The sequence below is a fragment of the Oncorhynchus mykiss genome, unplaced genomic scaffold (assembly GCF_013265735.2).
Source record: "Oncorhynchus mykiss isolate Arlee unplaced genomic scaffold, USDA_OmykA_1.1 un_scaffold_402, whole genome shotgun sequence".
NCBI lineage: Eukaryota > Metazoa > Chordata > Actinopteri > Salmoniformes > Salmonidae > Oncorhynchus > Oncorhynchus mykiss.
This window is the reverse complement of record NW_023493849.1, coordinates 1-18,157: the sequence shown is the minus strand read 5'-3', so window position 1 is coordinate 18,157 and position 18,157 is coordinate 1. Positions and strand designations below refer to the sequence as shown.

The following is an 18,157-nucleotide window of genomic DNA, read 5'->3' as shown; positions in this document are numbered from 1 at the left end:
ATGTTCCTTTCAGGACAACCTTTGACCTTCATACGTAGAAGAACCTTGTACTTTCTAACAACTTTTTGGTAGCTTGTGAGCGTCATAGAGCAAAACATGTTACATGTGCATGTTCGATAGAGTCTCAGCTTTTCATAGATAGCTTTTAGTAGTTTGTAATTCAAACCTTTCTGACTCTACAGATGTTTCTGTAAAAAAAAGACCCGGGCCTGGGCACCTTCGGAATCCGTCTTTGTCTCACAAACACAGCTCTATCTCAGCCCCCGTTAATCACACAGACTAACTCTTGGTACCACTGGATGCAGAAGACAGAGACGAATCTGATGGTACAACCCATACGTCTATAGCTAAAACACACAATGTTTAAAAGGGGGTAGAATTCAACACAAATAACCGGCTTTGAAATATGGATGGCTGTCCATCAACATTAGGTCATATTTTACCTGTTGGCAACCAGCATCGCTGACCATTTTTCTCAATTGAGAAACCTAGCAATTCTCCATAATTAACATAATTTGATTGCAACAACTGTTGATGCTGAGAATGCAACACAAACCGCTGGTGCAAATGCTCTTTTCAAGATGCTCCACCTTGATCACAACAACTTATGCACCAAGACTATACTTTCAGGGATCATTTCTATAGTGCGTTACTTGAGAAATGTGTGTCTAAAGTGGTAGATCTCGCTATCCATGATGACGATTCAAGATATTCCCGTTCAGAGCATGAATTTGGTGGTTAGAAATGACCTTGCTCATTTTTCTTCCACCTTTGATGACTGTTCCTTGTTCTTCAATGAACGTGGATGAAGGGAATATGTTCTGAGTGGATGATAACCATGTACAATAAAAGCTACTGAAATGTCTCCCAAATCCTTATCGTTAGTAAAATAAAACTTCTTGAATTAGTCCTGAGACCCCAGCAATAATCTTTTCAGTTTTCTGGCTTTCGTTGATCTCCATGTCCAGCCCTTATATTTTGCTTCAAAATGAGGAGTTTTAAAATGTTCCTTTCAGGACAACCTTTGACCTTCATACGTAGAAGAACCTTGTACTTTCTAACAACTTTTTGGTAGCTTGTGAGCGTCATAGAGCAAAACATGTTACATGTGCATGTTCGATAGAGTCTCAGCTTTTCATAGATAGCTTTTAGTAGTTTGTAATTCAAACCTTTCTGACTCTACAGATGTTTCTGTAAAAAAAAGACCCGGGCCTGGGCACCTTCGGAATCCGTCTTTGTCTCACAAACACAGCTCTATCTCAGCCCCCGTTAATCACACAGACTAACTCTTGGTACCACTGGATGCAGAAGACAGAGACGAATCTGATGGTACAACCCATACGTCTATAGCTAAAACACACAATGTTTAAAAGGGGGTAGAATTCAACACAAATAACCGGCTTTGAAATATGGATGGCTGTCCATCAACATTAGGTCATATTTTACCTGTTGGCAACCAGCATCGCTGACCATTTTTCTCAATTGAGAAACCTAGCAATTCTCCATAATTAACATAATTTGATTGCAACAACTGTTGATGCTGAGAATGCAACACAAACCGCTGGTGCAAATGCTCTTTTCAAGATGCTCCACCTTGATCACAACAACTTATGCACCAAGACTATACTTTCAGGGATCATTTCTATAGTGCGTTACTTGAGAAATGTGTGTCTAAAGTGGTAGATCTCGCTATCCATGATGACGATTCAAGATATTCCCGTTCAGAGCATGAATTTGGTGGTTAGAAATGACCTTGCTCATTTTTCTTCCACCTTTGATGACTGTTCCTTGTTCTTCAATGAACGTGGATGAAGGGAATATGTTCTGAGTGGATGATAACCATGTACAATAAAAGCTACTGAAATGTCTCCCAAATCCTTATCGTTAGTAAAATAAAACTTCTTGAATCAGTCCTGAGACCCCAGCAATAATCTTTTCAGTTTTCTGGCTTTCGTTGATCTCCATGTCCAGCCCTTATATTTTGCTTCAAAATGAGGAGTTTTAAAATGTTCCTTTCAGGACAACCTTTGACCTTCATACGTAGAAGAACCTTGTACTTTCTAACAACTTTTTGGTAGCTTGTGAGCGTCATAGAGCAAAACATGTTACATGTGCATGTTCGATAGAGTCTCAGCTTTTCATAGATAGCTTTTAGTAGTTTGTAATTCAAACCTTTCTGACTCTACAGATGTTTCTGTAAAAAAAAGACCCGGGCCTGGGCACCTTCGGAATCCGTCTTTGTCTCACAAACACAGCTCTATCTCAGCCCCCGTTAATCACACAGACTAACTCTTGGTACCACTGGATGCAGAAGACAGAGACGAATCTGATGGTACAACCCATACGTCTATAGCTAAAACACACAATGTTTAAAAGGGGGTAGAATTCAACACAAATAACCGGCTTTGAAATATGGATGGCTGTCCATCAACATTAGGTCATATTTTACCTGTTGGCAACCAGCATCGCTGACCATTTTTCTCAATTGAGAAACCTAGCAATTCTCCATAATTAACATAATTTGATTGCAACAACTGTTGATGCTGAGAATGCAACACAAACCGCTGGTGCAAATGCTCTTTTCAAGATGCTCCACCTTGATCACAACAACTTATGCACCAAGACTATACTTTCAGGGATCATTTCTATAGTGCGTTACTTGAGAAATGTGTGTCTAAAGTGGTAGATCTCGCTATCCATGATGACGATTCAAGATATTCCCGTTCAGAGCATGAATTTGGTGGTTAGAAATGACCTTGCTCATTTTTCTTCCACCTTTGATGACTGTTCCTTGTTCTTCAATGAACGTGGATGAAGGGAATATGTTCTGAGTGGATGATAACCATGTACAATAAAAGCTACTGAAATGTCTCCCAAATCCTTATCGTTAGTAAAATAAAACTTCTTGAATCAGTCCTGAGACCCCAGCAATAATCTTTTCAGTTTTCTGGCTTTCGTTGATCTCCATGTCCAGCCCTTATATTTTGCTTCAAAATGAGGAGTTTTAAAATTTTCCTTTCAGGACAACCTTTGACCTTCATACGTAGAAGAACCTTGTACTTTCTAACAACGTTTTGGTAGCTTGTGAGCGTCATAGAGCAAAACATGTTACATGTGCATGTTCGATAGAGTCTCAGCTTTTCATAGATAGCTTTTAGTAGTTTGTAATTCAAACCTTTCTGACTCTACAGATGTTTCTGTAAAAAAAAGACCCGGGCCTGGGCACCTTCGGAATCCGTCTTTGTCTCACAAACACAGCTCTATCTCAGCCCCCGTTAATCACACAGACTAACTCTTGGTACCACTGGATGCAGAAGACAGAGACGAATCTGATGGTACAACCCATACGTCTATAGCTAAAACACACAATGTTTAAAAGGGGGTAGAATTCAACACAAATAACCGGCTTTGAAATATGGATGGCTGTCCATCAACATTAGGTCATATTTTACCTGTTGGCAACCAGCATCGCTGACCATTTTTCTCAATTGAGAAACCTAGCAATTCTCCATAATTAACATAATTTGATTGCAACAACTGTTGATGCTGAGAATGCAACACAAACCGCTGGTGCAAATGCTCTTTTCAAGATGCTCCACCTTGATCACAACAACTTATGCACCAAGACTATACTTTCAGGGATCATTTCTATAGTGCGTTACTTGAGAAATGTGTGTCTAAAGTGGTAGATCTCGCTATCCATGATGACGATTCAAGATATTCCCGTTCAGAGCATGAATTTGGTGGTTAGAAATGACCTTGCTCATTTTTCTTCCACCTTTGATGACTGTTCCTTGTTCTTCAATGAACGTGGATGAAGGGAATATGTTCTGAGTGGATGATAACCATGTACAATAAAAGCTACTGAAATGTCTCCCAAATCCTTATCGTTAGTAAAATAAAACTTCTTGAATCAGTCCTGAGACCCCAGCAATAATCTTTTCAGTTTTCTGGCTTTCGTTGATCTCCATGTCCAGCCCTTATATTTTGCTTCAAAATGAGGAGTTTTAAAATGTTCCTTTCAGGACAACCTTTGACCTTCATACGTAGAAGAACCTTGTACTTTCTAACAACTTTTTGGTAGCTTGTGAGCGTCATAGAGCAAAACATGTTACATGTGCATGTTCGATAGAGTCTCAGCTTTTCATAGATAGCTTTTAGTAGTTTGTAATTCAAACCTTTCTGACTCTACAGATGTTTCTGTAAAAAAAAGACCCGGGCCTGGGCACCTTCGGAATCCGTCTTTGTCTCACAAACACAGCTCTATCTCAGCCCCCGTTAATCACACAGACTAACTCTTGGTACCACTGGATGCAGAAGACAGAGACGAATCTGATGGTACAACCCATACGTCTATAGCTAAAACACACAATGTTTAAAAGGGGGTAGAATTCAACACAAATAACCGGCTTTGAAATATGGATGGCTGTCCATCAACATTAGGTCATATTTTACCTGTTGGCAACCAGCATCGCTGACCATTTTTCTCAATTGAGAAACCTAGCAATTCTCCATAATTAACATAATTTGATTGCAACAACTGTTGATGCTGAGAATGCAACACAAACCGCTGGTGCAAATGCTCTTTTCAAGATGCTCCACCTTGATCACAACAACTTATGCACCAAGACTATACTTTCAGGGATCATTTCTATAGTGCGTTACTTGAGAAATGTGTGTCTAAAGTGGTAGATCTCGCTATCCATGATGACGATTCAAGATATTCCCGTTCAGAGCATGAATTTGGTGGTTAGAAATGACCTTGCTCATTTTTCTTCCACCTTTGATGACTGTTCCTTGTTCTTCAATGAACGTGGATGAAGGGAATATGTTCTGAGTGGATGATAACCATGTACAATAAAAGCTACTGAAATGTCTCCCAAATCCTTATCGTTAGTAAAATAAAACTTCTTGAATCAGTCCTGAGACCCCAGCAATAATCTTTTCAGTTTTCTGGCTTTCGTTGATCTCCATGTCCAGCCCTTATATTTTGCTTCAAAATGAGGAGTTTTAAAATGTTCCTTTCAGGACAACCTTTGACCTTCATACGTAGAAGAACCTTGTACTTTCTAACAACTTTTTGGTAGCTTGTGAGCGTCATAGAGCAAAACATGTTACATGTGCATGTTCGATAGAGTCTCAGCTTTTCATAGATAGCTTTTAGTAGTTTGTAATTCAAACCTTTCTGACTCTACAGATGTTTCTGTAAAAAAAAGACCCGGGCCTGGGCACCTTCGGAATCCGTCTTTGTCTCACAAACACAGCTCTATCTCAGCCCCCGTTAATCACACAGACTAACTCTTGGTACCACTGGATGCAGAAGACAGAGACGAATCTGATGGTACAACCCATACGTCTATAGCTAAAACACACAATGTTTAAAAGGGGGTAGAATTCAACACAAATAACCGGCTTTGAAATATGGATGGCTGTCCATCAACATTAGGTCATATTTTACCTGTTGGCAACCAGCATCGCTGACCATTTTTCTCAATTGAGAAACCTAGCAATTCTCCATAATTAACATAATTTGATTGCAACAACTGTTGATGCTGAGAATGCAACACAAACCGCTGGTGCAAATGCTCTTTTCAAGATGCTCCACCTTGATCACAACAACTTATGCACCAAGACTATACTTTCAGGGATCATTTCTATAGTGCGTTACTTGAGAAATGTGTGTCTAAAGTGGTAGATCTCGCTATCCATGATGACGATTCAAGATATTCCCGTTCAGAGCATGAATTTGGTGCTTAGAAATGACCTTGCTCATTTTTCTTCCACCTTTGATGACTGTTCCTTGTTCTTCAATGAACGTGGATGAAGGGAATATGTTCTGAGTGGATGATAACCATGTACAATAAAAGCTACTGAAATGTCTCCCAAATCCTTATCGTTAGTAAAATAAAACTTCTTGAATCAGTCCTGAGACCCCAGCAATAATCTTTTCAGTTTTCTGGCTTTCGTTGATCTCCATGTCCAGCCCTTATATTTTGCTTCAAAATGAGGAGTTTTAAAATGTTCCTTTCAGGACAACCTTTGACCTTCATACGTAGAAGAACCTTGTACTTTCTAACAACTTTTTGGTAGCTTGTGAGCGTCATAGAGCAAAACATGTTACATGTGCATGTTCGATAGAGTCTCAGCTTTTCATAGATAGCTTTTAGTAGTTTGTAATTCAAACCTTTCTGACTCTACAGATGTTTCTGTAAAAAAAAGACCCGGGCCTGGGCACCTTCGGAATCCGTCTTTGTCTCACAAACACAGCTCTATCTCAGCCCCCGTTAATCACACAGACTAACTCTTGGTACCACTGGATGCAGAAGACAGAGACGAATCTGATGGTACAACCCATACGTCTATAGCTAAAACACACAATGTTTAAAAGGGGGTAGAATTCAACACAAATAACCGGCTTTGAAATATGGATGGCTGTCCATCAACATTAGGTCATATTTTACCTGTTGGCAACCAGCATCGCTGACCATTTTTCTCAATTGAGAAACCTAGCAATTCTCCATAATTAACATAATTTGATTGCAACAACTGTTGATGCTGAGAATGCAACACAAACCGCTGGTGCAAATGCTCTTTTCAAGATGCTCCACCTTGATCACAACAACTTATGCACCAAGACTATACTTTCAGGGATCATTTCTATAGTGCGTTACTTGAGAAATGTGTGTCTAAAGTGGTAGATCTCGCTATCCATGATGACGATTCAAGATATTCCCGTTCAGAGCATGAATTTGGTGGTTAGAAATGACCTTGCTCATTTTTCTTCCACCTTTGATGACTGTTCCTTGTTCTTCAATGAACGTGGATGAAGGGAATATGTTCTGAGTGGATGATAACCATGTACAATAAAAGCTACTGAAATGTCTCCCAAATCCTTATCGTTAGTAAAATAAAACTTCTTGAATCAGTCCTGAGACCCCAGCAATAATCTTTTCAGTTTTCTGGCTTTCGTTGATCTCCATGTCCAGCCCTTATATTTTGCTTCAAAATGAGGAGTTTTAAAATGTTCCTTTCAGGACAACCTTTGACCTTCATACGTAGAAGAACCTTGTACTTTCTAACAACTTTTTGGTAGCTTGTGAGCGTCATAGAGCAAAACATGTTACATGTGCATGTTCGATAGAGTCTCAGCTTTTCATAGATAGCTTTTAGTAGTTTGTAATTCAAACCTTTCTGACTCTACAGATGTTTCTGTAAAAAAAAGACCCGGGCCTGGGCACCTTCGGAATCCGTCTTTGTCTCACAAACACAGCTCTATCTCAGCCCCCGTTAATCACACAGACTAACTCTTGGTACCACTGGATGCAGAAGACAGAGACGAATCTGATGGTACAACCCATACGTCTATAGCTAAAACACACAATGTTTAAAAGGGGGTAGAATTCAACACAAATAACCGGCTTTGAAATATGGATGGCTGTCCATCAACATTAGGTCATATTTTACCTGTTGGCAACCAGCATCGCTGACCATTTTTCTCAATTGAGAAACCTAGCAATTCTCCATAATTAACATAATTTGATTGCAACAACTGTTGATGCTGAGAATGCAACACAAACCGCTGGTGCAAATGCTCTTTTCAAGATGCTCCACCTTGATCACAACAACTTATGCACCAAGGCTATACTTTCAGGGATCATTTCTATAGTGCGTTACTTGAGAAATGTGTGTCTAAAGTGGTAGATCTCGCTATCCATGATGACGATTCAAGATATTCCCGTTCAGAGCATGAATTTGGTGGTTAGAAATGACCTTGCTCATTTTTCTTCCACCTTTGATGACTGTTCCTTGTTCTTCAATGAACGTGGATGAAGGGAATATGTTCTGAGTGGATGATAACCATGTACAATAAAAGCTCTTGAATCAGTCCTGAGACCCCAGCAATAATCTTTTCCGTTTTCTGGCTTTCGTTGATCTCCATGTCCAGCCCTTATATTTTGCTTCAAAATGAGGAGTTTTAAAATGTTCCTTTCAGGACAACCTTTGACCTTCATACGTAGAAGAACCTTGTACTTTCTAACAACTTTTTGGTAGCTTGTGAGCGTCATAGAGCAAAACATGTTACATGTGCATGTTCGATAGAGTCTCAGCTTTTCATAGATAGCTTTTAGTAGTTTGTAATTCAAACCTTTCTGACTCTACAGATGTTTCTGTAAAAAAAAGACCCGGGCCTGGGCACCTTCGGAATCCGTCTTTGTCTCACAAACACAGCTCTATCTCAGCCCCCGTTAATCACACAGACTAACTCTTGGTACCACTGGATGCAGAAGACAGAGACGAATCTGATGGTACAACCCATACGTCTATAGCTAAAACACACAATGTTTAAAAGGGGGTAGAATTCAACACAAATAACCGGCTTTGAAATATGGATGGCTGTCCATCAACATTAGGTCATATTTTACCTGTTGGCAACCAGCATCGCTGACCATTTTTCTCAATTGAGAAACCTAGCAATTCTCCATAATTAACATAATTTGATTGCAACAACTGTTGATGCTGAGAATGCAACACAAACCGCTGGTGCAAATGCTCTTTTCAAGATGCTCCACCTTGATCACAACAACTTATGCACCAAGGCTATACTTTCAGGGATCATTTCTATAGTGCGTTACTTGAGAAATGTGTGTCTAAAGTGGTAGATCTCGCTATCCATGATGACGATTCAAGATATTCCCGTTCAGAGCATGAATTTGGTGGTTAGAAATGACCTTGCTCATTTTTCTTCCACCTTTGATGACTGTTCCTTGTTCTTCAATGAACGTGGATGAAGGGAATATGTTCTGAGTGGATGATAACCATGTACAATAAAAGCTCTTGAATCAGTCCTGAGACCCCAGCAATAATCTTTTCCGTTTTCTGGCTTTCGTTGATCTCCATGTCCAGCCCTTATATTTTGCTTCAAAATGAGGAGTTTTAAAATGTTCCTTTCAGGACAACCTTTGACCTTCATACGTAGAAGAACCTTGTACTTTCTAACAACTTTTTGGTAGCTTGTGAGCGTCATAGAGCAAAACATGTTACATGTGCATGTTCGATAGAGTCTCAGCTTTTCATAGATAGCTTTTAGTAGTTTGTAATTCAAACCTTTCTGACTCTACAGATGTTTCTGTAAAAAAAAGACCCGGGCCTGGGCACCTTCGGAATCCGTCTTTGTCTCACAAACACAGCTCTATCTCAGCCCCCGTTAATCACACAGACTAACTCTTGGTACCACTGGATGCAGAAGACAGAGACGAATCTGATGGTACAACCCATACGTCTATAGCTAAAACACACAATGTTTAAAAGGGGGTAGAATTCAACACAAATAACCGGCTTTGAAATATGGATGGCTGTCCATCAACATTAGGTCATATTTTACCTGTTGGCAACCAGCATCGCTGACCATTTTTCTCAATTGAGAAACCTAGCAATTCTCCATAATTAACATAATTTGATTGCAACAACTGTTGATGCTGAGAATGCAACACAAACCGCTGGTGCAAATGCTCTTTTCAAGATGCTCCACCTTGATCACAACAACTTATGCACCAAGACTATACTTTCAGGGATCATTTCTATAGTGCGTTACTTGAGAAATGTGTGTCTAAAGTGGTAGATCTCGCTATCCATGATGACGATTCAAGATATTCCCGTTCAGAGCATGAATTTGGTGGTTAGAAATGACCTTGCTCATTTTTCTTCCACCTTTGATGACTGTTCCTTGTTCTTCAATGAACGTGGATGAAGGGAATATGTTCTGAGTGGATGATAACCATGTACAATAAAAGCTACTGAAATGTCTCCCAAATCCTTATCGTTAGTAAAATAAAACTTCTTGAATCAGTCCTGAGACCCCAGCAATAATCTTTTCAGTTTTCTGGCTTTCGTTGATCTCCATGTCCAGCCCTTATATTTTGCTTCAAAATGAGGAGTTTTAAAATGTTCCTTTCAGGACAACCTTTGACCTTCATACGTAGAAGAACCTTGTACTTTCTAACAACTTTTTGGTAGCTTGTGAGCGTCATAGAGCAAAACATGTTACATGTGCATGTTCGATAGAGTCTCAGCTTTTCATAGATAGCTTTTAGTAGTTTGTAATTCAAACCTTTCTGACTCTACAGATGTTTCTGTAAAAAAAAGACCCGGGCCTGGGCACCTTCGGAATCCGTCTTTGTCTCACAAACACAGCTCTATCTCAGCCCCCGTTAATCACACAGACTAACTCTTGGTACCACTGGATGCAGAAGACAGAGACGAATCTGATGGTACAACCCATACGTCTATAGCTAAAACACACAATGTTTAAAAGGGGGTAGAATTCAACACAAATAACCGGCTTTGAAATATGGATGGCTGTCCATCAACATTAGGTCATATTTTACCTGTTGGCAACCAGCATCGCTGACCATTTTTCTCAATTGAGAAACCTAGCAATTCTCCATAATTAACATAATTTGATTGCAACAACTGTTGATGCTGAGAATGCAACACAAACCGCTGGTGCAAATGCTCTTTTCAAGATGCTCCACCTTGATCACAACAACTTATGCACCAAGACTATACTTTCAGGGATCATTTCTATAGTGCGTTACTTGAGAAATGTGTGTCTAAAGTGGTAGATCTCGCTATCCATGATGACGATTCAAGATATTCCCGTTCAGAGCATGAATTTGGTGGTTAGAAATGACCTTGCTCATTTTTCTTCCACCTTTGATGACTGTTCCTTGTTCTTCAATGAACGTGGATGAAGGGAATATGTTCTGAGTGGATGATAACCATGTACAATAAAAGCTACTGAAATGTCTCCCAAATCCTTATCGTTAGTAAAATAAAACTTCTTGAATCAGTCCTGAGACCCCAGCAATAATCTTTTCAGTTTTCTGGCTTTCGTTGATCTCCATGTCCAGCCCTTATATTTTGCTTCAAAATGAGGAGTTTTAAAATGTTCCTTTCAGGACAACCTTTGACCTTCATACGTAGAAGAACCTTGTACTTTCTAACAACTTTTTGGTAGCTTGTGAGCGTCATAGAGCAAAACATGTTACATGTGCATGTTCGATAGAGTCTCAGCTTTTCATAGATAGCTTTTAGTAGTTTGTAATTCAAACCTTTCTGACTCTACAGATGTTTCTGTAAAAAAAAGACCCGGGCCTGGGCACCTTCGGAATCCGTCTTTGTCTCACAAACACAGCTCTATCTCAGCCCCCGTTAATCACACAGACTAACTCTTGGTACCACTGGATGCAGAAGACAGAGACGAATCTGATGGTACAACCCATACGTCTATAGCTAAAACACACAATGTTTAAAAGGGGGTAGAATTCAACACAAATAACCGGCTTTGAAATATGGATGGCTGTCCATCAACATTAGGTCATATTTTACCTGTTGGCAACCAGCATCGCTGACCATTTTTCTCAATTGAGAAACCTAGCAATTCTCCATAATTAACATAATTTGATTGCAACAACTGTTGATGCTGAGAATGCAACACAAACCGCTGGTGCAAATGCTCTTTTCAAGATGCTCCACCTTGATCACAACAACTTATGCACCAAGACTATACTTTCAGGGATCATTTCTATAGTGCGTTACTTGAGAAATGTGTGTCTAAAGTGGTAGATCTCGCTATCCATGATGACGATTCAAGATATTCCCGTTCAGAGCATGAATTTGGTGGTTAGAAATGACCTTGCTCATTTTTCTTCCACCTTTGATGACTGTTCCTTGTTCTTCAATGAACGTGGATGAAGGGAATATGTTCTGATTGGATGATAACCATGTACAATAAAAGCTACTGAAATGTCTCCCAAATCCTTATCGTTAGTAAAATAAAACTTCTTGAATCAGTCCTGAGACCCCAGCAATAATCTTTTCAGTTTTCTGGCTTTCGTTGATCTCCATGTCCAGCCCTTATATTTTGCTTCAAAATGAGGAGTTTTAAAATTTTCATTTCAGGACAACCTTTGACCTTCATACGTAGAAGAACCTTGTACTTTCTAACAACGTTTTGGTAGCTTGTGAGCGTCATAGAGCAAAACATGTTACATGTGCATGTTCGATAGAGTCTCAGCTTTTCATAGATAGCTTTTAGTAGTTTGTAATTCAAACCTTTCTGACTCTACAGATGTTTCTGTAAAAAAAAGACCCGGGCCTGGGCACCTTCGGAATCCGTCTTTGTCTCACAAACACAGCTCTATCTCAGCCCCCGTTAATCACACAGACTAACTCTTGGTACCACTGGATGCAGAAGACAGAGACGAATCTGATGGTACAACCCATACGTCTATAGCTAAAACACACAATGTTTAAAAGGGGGTAGAATTCAACACAAATAACCGGCTTTGAAATATGGATGGCTGTCCATCAACATTAGGTCATATTTTACCTGTTGGCAACCAGCATCGCTGACCATTTTTCTCAATTGAGAAACCTAGCAATTCTCCATAATTAACATAATTTGATTGCAACAACTGTTGATGCTGAGAATGCAACACAAACCGCTGGTGCAAATGCTCTTTTCAAGATGCTCCACCTTGATCACAACAACTTATGCACCAAGACTATACTTTCAGGGATCATTTCTATAGTGCGTTACTTGAGAAATGTGTGTCTAAAGTGGTAGATCTCGCTATCCATGATGACGATTCAAGATATTCCCGTTCAGAGCATGAATTTGGTGGTTAGAAATGACCTTGCTCATTTTTCTTCCGCCTTTGATGACTGTTCCTTGTTCTTCAATGAACGTGGATGAAGGGAATATGTTCTGATTGGATGATAACCATGTACAATAAAAGCTACTGAAATGTCTCCCAAATCCTTATCGTTAGTAAAATAAAACTTCTTGAATCAGTCCTGAGACCCCAGCAATAATCTTTTCAGTTTTCTGGCTTTCGTTGATCTCCATGTCCAGCCCTTATATTTTGCTTCAAAATGAGGAGTTTTAAAATTTTCCTTTCAGGACAACCTTTGACCTTCATACGTAGAAGAACCTTGTACTTTCTAACAACGTTTTGGTAGCTTGTGAGCGTCATAGAGCAAAACATGTTACATGTGCATGTTCGATAGAGTCTCAGCTTTTCATAGATAGCTTTTAGTAGTTTGTAATTCAAACCTTTCTGACTCTACAGATGTTTCTGTAAAAAAAAGACCCGGGCCTGGGCACCTTCGGAATCCGTCTTTGTCTCACAAACACAGCTCTATCTCAGCCCCCGTTAATCACACAGACTAACTCTTGGTACCACTGGATGCAGAAGACAGAGACGAATCTGATGGTACAACCCATACGTCTATAGCTAAAACACACAATGTTTAAAAGGGGGTAGAATTCAACACAAATAACCGGCTTTGAAATATGGATGGCTGTCCATCAACATTAGGTCATATTTTACCTGTTGGCAACCAGCATCGCTGACCATTTTTCTCAATTGAGAAACCTAGCAATTCTCCATAATTAACATAATTTGATTGCAACAACTGTTGATGCTGAGAATGCAACACAAACCGCTGGTGCAAATGCTCTTTTCAAGATGCTCCACCTTGATCACAACAACTTATGCACCAAGACTATACTTTCAGGGATCATTTCTATAGTGCGTTACTTGAGAAATGTGTGTCTAAAGTGGTAGATCTCGCTATCCATGATGACGATTCAAGATATTCCCGTTCAGAGCATGAATTTGGTGGTTAGAAATGACCTTGCTCATTTTTCTTCCACCTTTGATGACTGTTCCTTGTTCTTCAATGAACGTGGATGAAGGGAATATGTTCTGATTGGATGATAACCATGTACAATAAAAGCTACTGAAATGTCTCCCAAATCCTTATCGTTAGTAAAATAAAACTCTTGAATCAGTCCTGAGACCCCAGCAATAATCTTTTCAGTTTTCTGGCTTTCGTTGATCTCCATGTCCAGCCCTTATATTTTGCTTCAAAATGAGGAGTTTTAAAATTTTCATTTCAGGACAACCTTTGACCTTCATACGTAGAAGAACCTTGTACTTTCTAACAACGTTTTGGTAGCTTGTGAGCGTCATAGAGCAAAACATGTTACATGTGCATGTTCGATAGAGTCTCAGCTTTTCATAGATAGCTTTTAGTAGTTTGTAATTCAAACCTTTCTGACTCTACAGATGTTTCTGTAAAAAAAAGACCCGGGCCTGGGCACCTTCGGAATCCGTCTTTGTCTCACAAACACAGCTCTATCTCAGCCCCCGTTAATCACACAGACTAACTCTTGGTACCACTGGATGCAGAAGACAGAGACGAATCTGATGGTACAACCCATACGTCTATAGCTAAAACACACAATGTTTAAAAGGGGGTAGAATTCAACACAAATAACCGGCTTTGAAATATGGATGGCTGTCCATCAACATTAGGTCATATTTTACCTGTTGGCAACCAGCATCGCTGACCATTTTTCTCAATTGAGAAACCTAGCAATTCTCCATAATTAACATAATTTGATTGCAACAACTGTTGATGCTGAGAATGCAACACAAACCGCTGGTGCAAATGCTCTTTTCAAGATGCTCCACCTTGATCACAACAACTTATGCACCAAGACTATACTTTCAGGGATCATTTCTATAGTGCGTTACTTGAGAAATGTGTGTCTAAAGTGGTAGATCTCGCTATCCATGATGACGATTCAAGATATTCCCGTTCAGAGCATGAATTTGGTGGTTAGAAATGACCTTGCTCATTTTTCTTCCACCTTTGATGACTGTTCCTTGTTCTTCAATGAACGTGGATGAAGGGAATATGTTCTGAGTGGATGATAACCATGTACAATAAAAGCTACTGAAATGTCTCCCAAATCCTTATCGTTAGTAAAATAAAACTTCTTGAATCAGTCCTGAGACCCCAGCAATAATCTTTTCAGTTTTCTGGCTTTCGTTGATCTCCATGTCCAGCCCTTATATTTTGCTTCAAAATGAGGAGTTTTAAAATGTTCCTTTCAGGACAACCTTTGACCTTCATACGTAGAAGAACCTTGTACTTTCTAACAACGTTTTGGTAGCTTGTGAGCGTCATAGAGCAAAACATGTTACATGTGCATGTTCGATAGAGTCTCAGCTTTTCATAGATAGCTTTTAGTAGTTTGTAATTCAAACCTTTCTGACTCTACAGATGTTTCTGTAAAAAAAAGACCCGGGCCTGGGCACCTTCGGAATCCGTCTTTGTCTCACAAACACAGCTCTATCTCAGCCCCCGTTAATCACACAGACTAACTCTTGGTACCACTGGATGCAGAAGACAGAGACGAATCTGATGGTACAACCCATACGTCTATAGCTAAAACACACAATGTTTAAAAGGGGGTAGAATTCAACACAAATAACCGGCTTTGAAATATGGATGGCTGTCCATCAACATTAGGTCATATTTTACCTGTTGGCAACCAGCATCGCTGACCATTTTTCTCAATTGAGAAACCTAGCAATTCTCCATAATTAACATAATTTGATTGCAACAACTGTTGATGCTGAGAATGCAACACAAACCGCTGGTGCAAATGCTCTTTTCAAGATGCTCCACCTTGATCACAACAACTTATGCACCAAGGACTATACTTTCAGGGATCATTTCTATAGTGCGTTACTTGAGAAATGTGTGTCTAAAGTGGTAGATCTCGCTATCCATGATGACGATTCAAGATATTCCCGTTCAGAGCATGAATTTGGTGGTTAGAAATGACCTTGCTCATTTTTCTTCCACCTTTGATGACTGTTCCTTGTTCTTCAATGAACGTGGATGAAGGGAATATGTTCTGAGTGGATGATAACCATGTACAATAAAAGCTACTGAAATGTCTCCCAAATCCTTATCGTTAGTAAAATAAAACCTCTTGAATCAGTCCTGAGACCCCAGCAATAATCTTTTCAGTTTTCTGGCTTTCGTTGATCTCCATGTCCAGCCCTTATATTTTGCTTCAAAATGAGGAGTTTTAAAATTTTCCTTTCAGGACAACCTTTGACCTTCATACGTAGAAGAACCTTGTACTTTCTAACAACGTTTTGGTAGCTTGTGAGCGTCATAGAGCAAAACATGTTACATGTGCATGTTCGATAGAGTCTCAGCTTTTCATAGATAGCTTTTAGTAGTTTGTAATTCAAACCTTTCTGACTCTACAGATGTTTCTGTAAAAAAAAGACCCGGGCCTGGGCACCTTCGGAATCCGTCTTTGTCTCACAAACACAGCTCTATCTCAGCCCCCGTTAATCACACAGACTAACTCTTGGTACCACTGGATGCAGAAGACAGAGACGAATCTGATGGTACAACCCATACGTCTATAGCTAAAACACACAATGTTTAAAAGGGGGTAGAATTCAACACAAATAACCGGCTTTGAAATATGGATGGCTGTCCATCAACATTAGGTCATATTTTACCTGTTGGCAACCAGCATCGCTGACCATTTTTCTCAATTGAGAAACCTAGCAATTCTCCATAATTAACATAATTTGATTGCAACAACTGTTGATGCTGAGAATGCAACACAAACCGCTGGTGCAAATGCTCTTTTCAAGATGCTCCACCTTGATCACAACAACTTATGCACCAAGGACTATACTTTCAGGGATCATTTCTATAGTGCGTTACTTGAGAAATGTGTGTCTAAAGTGGTAGATCTCGCTATCCATGATGACGATTCAAGATATTCCCGTTCAGAGCATGAATCTGGTGGTTAGAAATGACCTTGCTCATTTTTCTTCCACCTTTGATGACTGTTCCTTGTTCTTCAATGAACGTGGATGAAGGGAATATGTTCTGAGTGGATGATAACCATGTACAATAAAAGCTACTGAAATGTCTCCCAAATCCTTATCGTTAGTAAAATAAAACCTCTTGAATCAGTCCTGAGACCCCAGCAATAATCTTTTCCGTTTTCTGGCTTTCGTTGATCTCCATGTCCAGCCCTTATATTTTGCTTCAAAATGAGGAGTTTTAAAATGTTCCTTTCAGGACAACCTTTGACCTTCATACGTAGAAGAACCTTGTACTTTCTAACAACTTTTTGGTAGCTTGTGAGCGTCATAGAGCAAAACATGTTACATGTGCATGTTCGATAGAGTCTCAGCTTTTCATAGATAGCTTTTAGTAGTTTGTAATTCAAACCTTTCTGACTCTACAGATGTTTCTGTAAAAAAAAGACCCGGGCCTGGGCACCTTCGGAATCCGTCTTTGTCTCACAAACACAGCTCTATCTCAGCCCCCGTTAATCACACAGACTAACTCTTGGTACCACTGGATGCAGAAGACAGAGACGAATCTGATGGTACAACCCATACGTCTATAGCTAAAACACACAATGTTTAAAAGGGGGTAGAATTCAACACAAATAACCGGCTTTGAAATATGGATGGCTGTCCATCAACATTAGGTCATATTTTACCTGTTGGCAACCAGCATCGCTGACCATTTTTCTCAATTGAGAAACCTAGCAATTCTCCATAATTAACATAATTTGATTGCAACAACTGTTGATGCTGAGAATGCAACACAAACCGCTGGTGCAAATGCTCTTTTCAAGATGCTCCACCTTGATCACAACAACTTATGCACCAAGACTATACTTTCAGGGATCATTTCTATAGTGCGTTACTTGAGAAATGTGTGTCTAAAGTGGTAGATCTCGCTATCCATGATGACGATTCAAGATATTCCCGTTCAGAGCATGAATCTGGTGGTTAGAAATGACATTGCTCATTTTTCTTCCACCTTTGATGACTGTTCCTTGTTCTTCAATGAACTTGGATGAAGGAATATGTTCTGAGTGGATGATAACCATGTACAATAAAAGCTACTGAAATGTCTCCCAAATCCTTATCGTTAGTAAATAAAACTCTTGAATCAGTCCTGAGACCCCAGCAATAATCTTTTCAGTTTTCTGGCTTTCGTTGATCTCCATGTCCCAGCCCTTATATTTTGCTTCAAAATGAGGAGTTTTAAAATTTTCCTTTCAGGACAACCTTTGACCTTCATACGTAGAAGAACCTTGTACTTTTCTAACAACTTTTTGGTAGCTTGTGAGCGTCATAGAGCAAAACATGTTACATGTGCATGTTTCGATAGAGTCTCAGCTTTTCATAGATAGCTTTTAGTAGTTTGTAATTCAAACCTTTCTGACTCTACAGATGTTTCT

At 39.5% G+C, this 18,157-nt stretch overlaps 18 non-coding genes across 18 annotated transcripts; all 18 read left to right on the top strand.

Annotated features, from left to right (window-relative positions):
• Positions 1–614: 614 nt before the first annotated feature.
• LOC118955122 lies at positions 615–830 on the top strand. The gene has a single exon (XR_005044989.1). It is a non-coding gene; the product is annotated as a small nucleolar RNA U3 (small nucleolar RNA).
• Positions 831–1,617: 787 nt separating this feature from the next.
• Positions 1,618–1,833, top strand: LOC118955111. The gene has a single exon (XR_005044978.1). It is a non-coding gene; the product is annotated as a small nucleolar RNA U3 (small nucleolar RNA).
• A 787-nt stretch (positions 1,834–2,620) lies between these two features.
• LOC118955100 lies at positions 2,621–2,836 on the top strand. The gene has a single exon (XR_005044967.1). It is a non-coding gene; the product is annotated as a small nucleolar RNA U3 (small nucleolar RNA).
• A 787-nt stretch (positions 2,837–3,623) lies between these two features.
• Positions 3,624–3,839, top strand: LOC118955089. Its single transcript, XR_005044956.1, has one exon. It is a non-coding gene; the product is annotated as a small nucleolar RNA U3 (small nucleolar RNA).
• A 787-nt stretch (positions 3,840–4,626) lies between these two features.
• LOC118955078 lies at positions 4,627–4,842 on the top strand. The gene has a single exon (XR_005044945.1). It is a non-coding gene; the product is annotated as a small nucleolar RNA U3 (small nucleolar RNA).
• A 787-nt stretch (positions 4,843–5,629) lies between these two features.
• LOC118955165 lies at positions 5,630–5,845 on the top strand. The gene has a single exon (XR_005045029.1). It is a non-coding gene; the product is annotated as a small nucleolar RNA U3 (small nucleolar RNA).
• A 787-nt stretch (positions 5,846–6,632) lies between these two features.
• On the top strand, positions 6,633–6,848 carry LOC118955181. Its single transcript, XR_005045045.1, has one exon. It is a non-coding gene; the product is annotated as a small nucleolar RNA U3 (small nucleolar RNA).
• A 787-nt stretch (positions 6,849–7,635) lies between these two features.
• LOC118955169 lies at positions 7,636–7,851 on the top strand. The gene has a single exon (XR_005045033.1). It is a non-coding gene; the product is annotated as a small nucleolar RNA U3 (small nucleolar RNA).
• Positions 7,852–8,594: 743 nt separating this feature from the next.
• LOC118955168 lies at positions 8,595–8,810 on the top strand. Its single transcript, XR_005045032.1, has one exon. It is a non-coding gene; the product is annotated as a small nucleolar RNA U3 (small nucleolar RNA).
• A 743-nt stretch (positions 8,811–9,553) lies between these two features.
• Positions 9,554–9,769, top strand: LOC118955170. The gene has a single exon (XR_005045034.1). It is a non-coding gene; the product is annotated as a small nucleolar RNA U3 (small nucleolar RNA).
• Positions 9,770–10,556: 787 nt separating this feature from the next.
• LOC118955159 lies at positions 10,557–10,772 on the top strand. Its single transcript, XR_005045023.1, has one exon. It is a non-coding gene; the product is annotated as a small nucleolar RNA U3 (small nucleolar RNA).
• Positions 10,773–11,559: 787 nt separating this feature from the next.
• On the top strand, positions 11,560–11,775 carry LOC118955180. The gene has a single exon (XR_005045044.1). It is a non-coding gene; the product is annotated as a small nucleolar RNA U3 (small nucleolar RNA).
• A 787-nt stretch (positions 11,776–12,562) lies between these two features.
• Positions 12,563–12,778, top strand: LOC118955084. Its single transcript, XR_005044951.1, has one exon. It is a non-coding gene; the product is annotated as a small nucleolar RNA U3 (small nucleolar RNA).
• A 787-nt stretch (positions 12,779–13,565) lies between these two features.
• Positions 13,566–13,781, top strand: LOC118955179. Its single transcript, XR_005045043.1, has one exon. It is a non-coding gene; the product is annotated as a small nucleolar RNA U3 (small nucleolar RNA).
• A 786-nt stretch (positions 13,782–14,567) lies between these two features.
• Positions 14,568–14,783, top strand: LOC118955148. Its single transcript, XR_005045012.1, has one exon. It is a non-coding gene; the product is annotated as a small nucleolar RNA U3 (small nucleolar RNA).
• Positions 14,784–15,571: 788 nt separating this feature from the next.
• Positions 15,572–15,787, top strand: LOC118955167. The gene has a single exon (XR_005045031.1). It is a non-coding gene; the product is annotated as a small nucleolar RNA U3 (small nucleolar RNA).
• A 788-nt stretch (positions 15,788–16,575) lies between these two features.
• On the top strand, positions 16,576–16,791 carry LOC118955166. The gene has a single exon (XR_005045030.1). It is a non-coding gene; the product is annotated as a small nucleolar RNA U3 (small nucleolar RNA).
• A 787-nt stretch (positions 16,792–17,578) lies between these two features.
• Positions 17,579–17,793, top strand: LOC118955088. The gene has a single exon (XR_005044955.1). It is a non-coding gene; the product is annotated as a small nucleolar RNA U3 (small nucleolar RNA).
• The last annotated feature ends 364 nt before the right edge of the window (positions 17,794–18,157 follow it).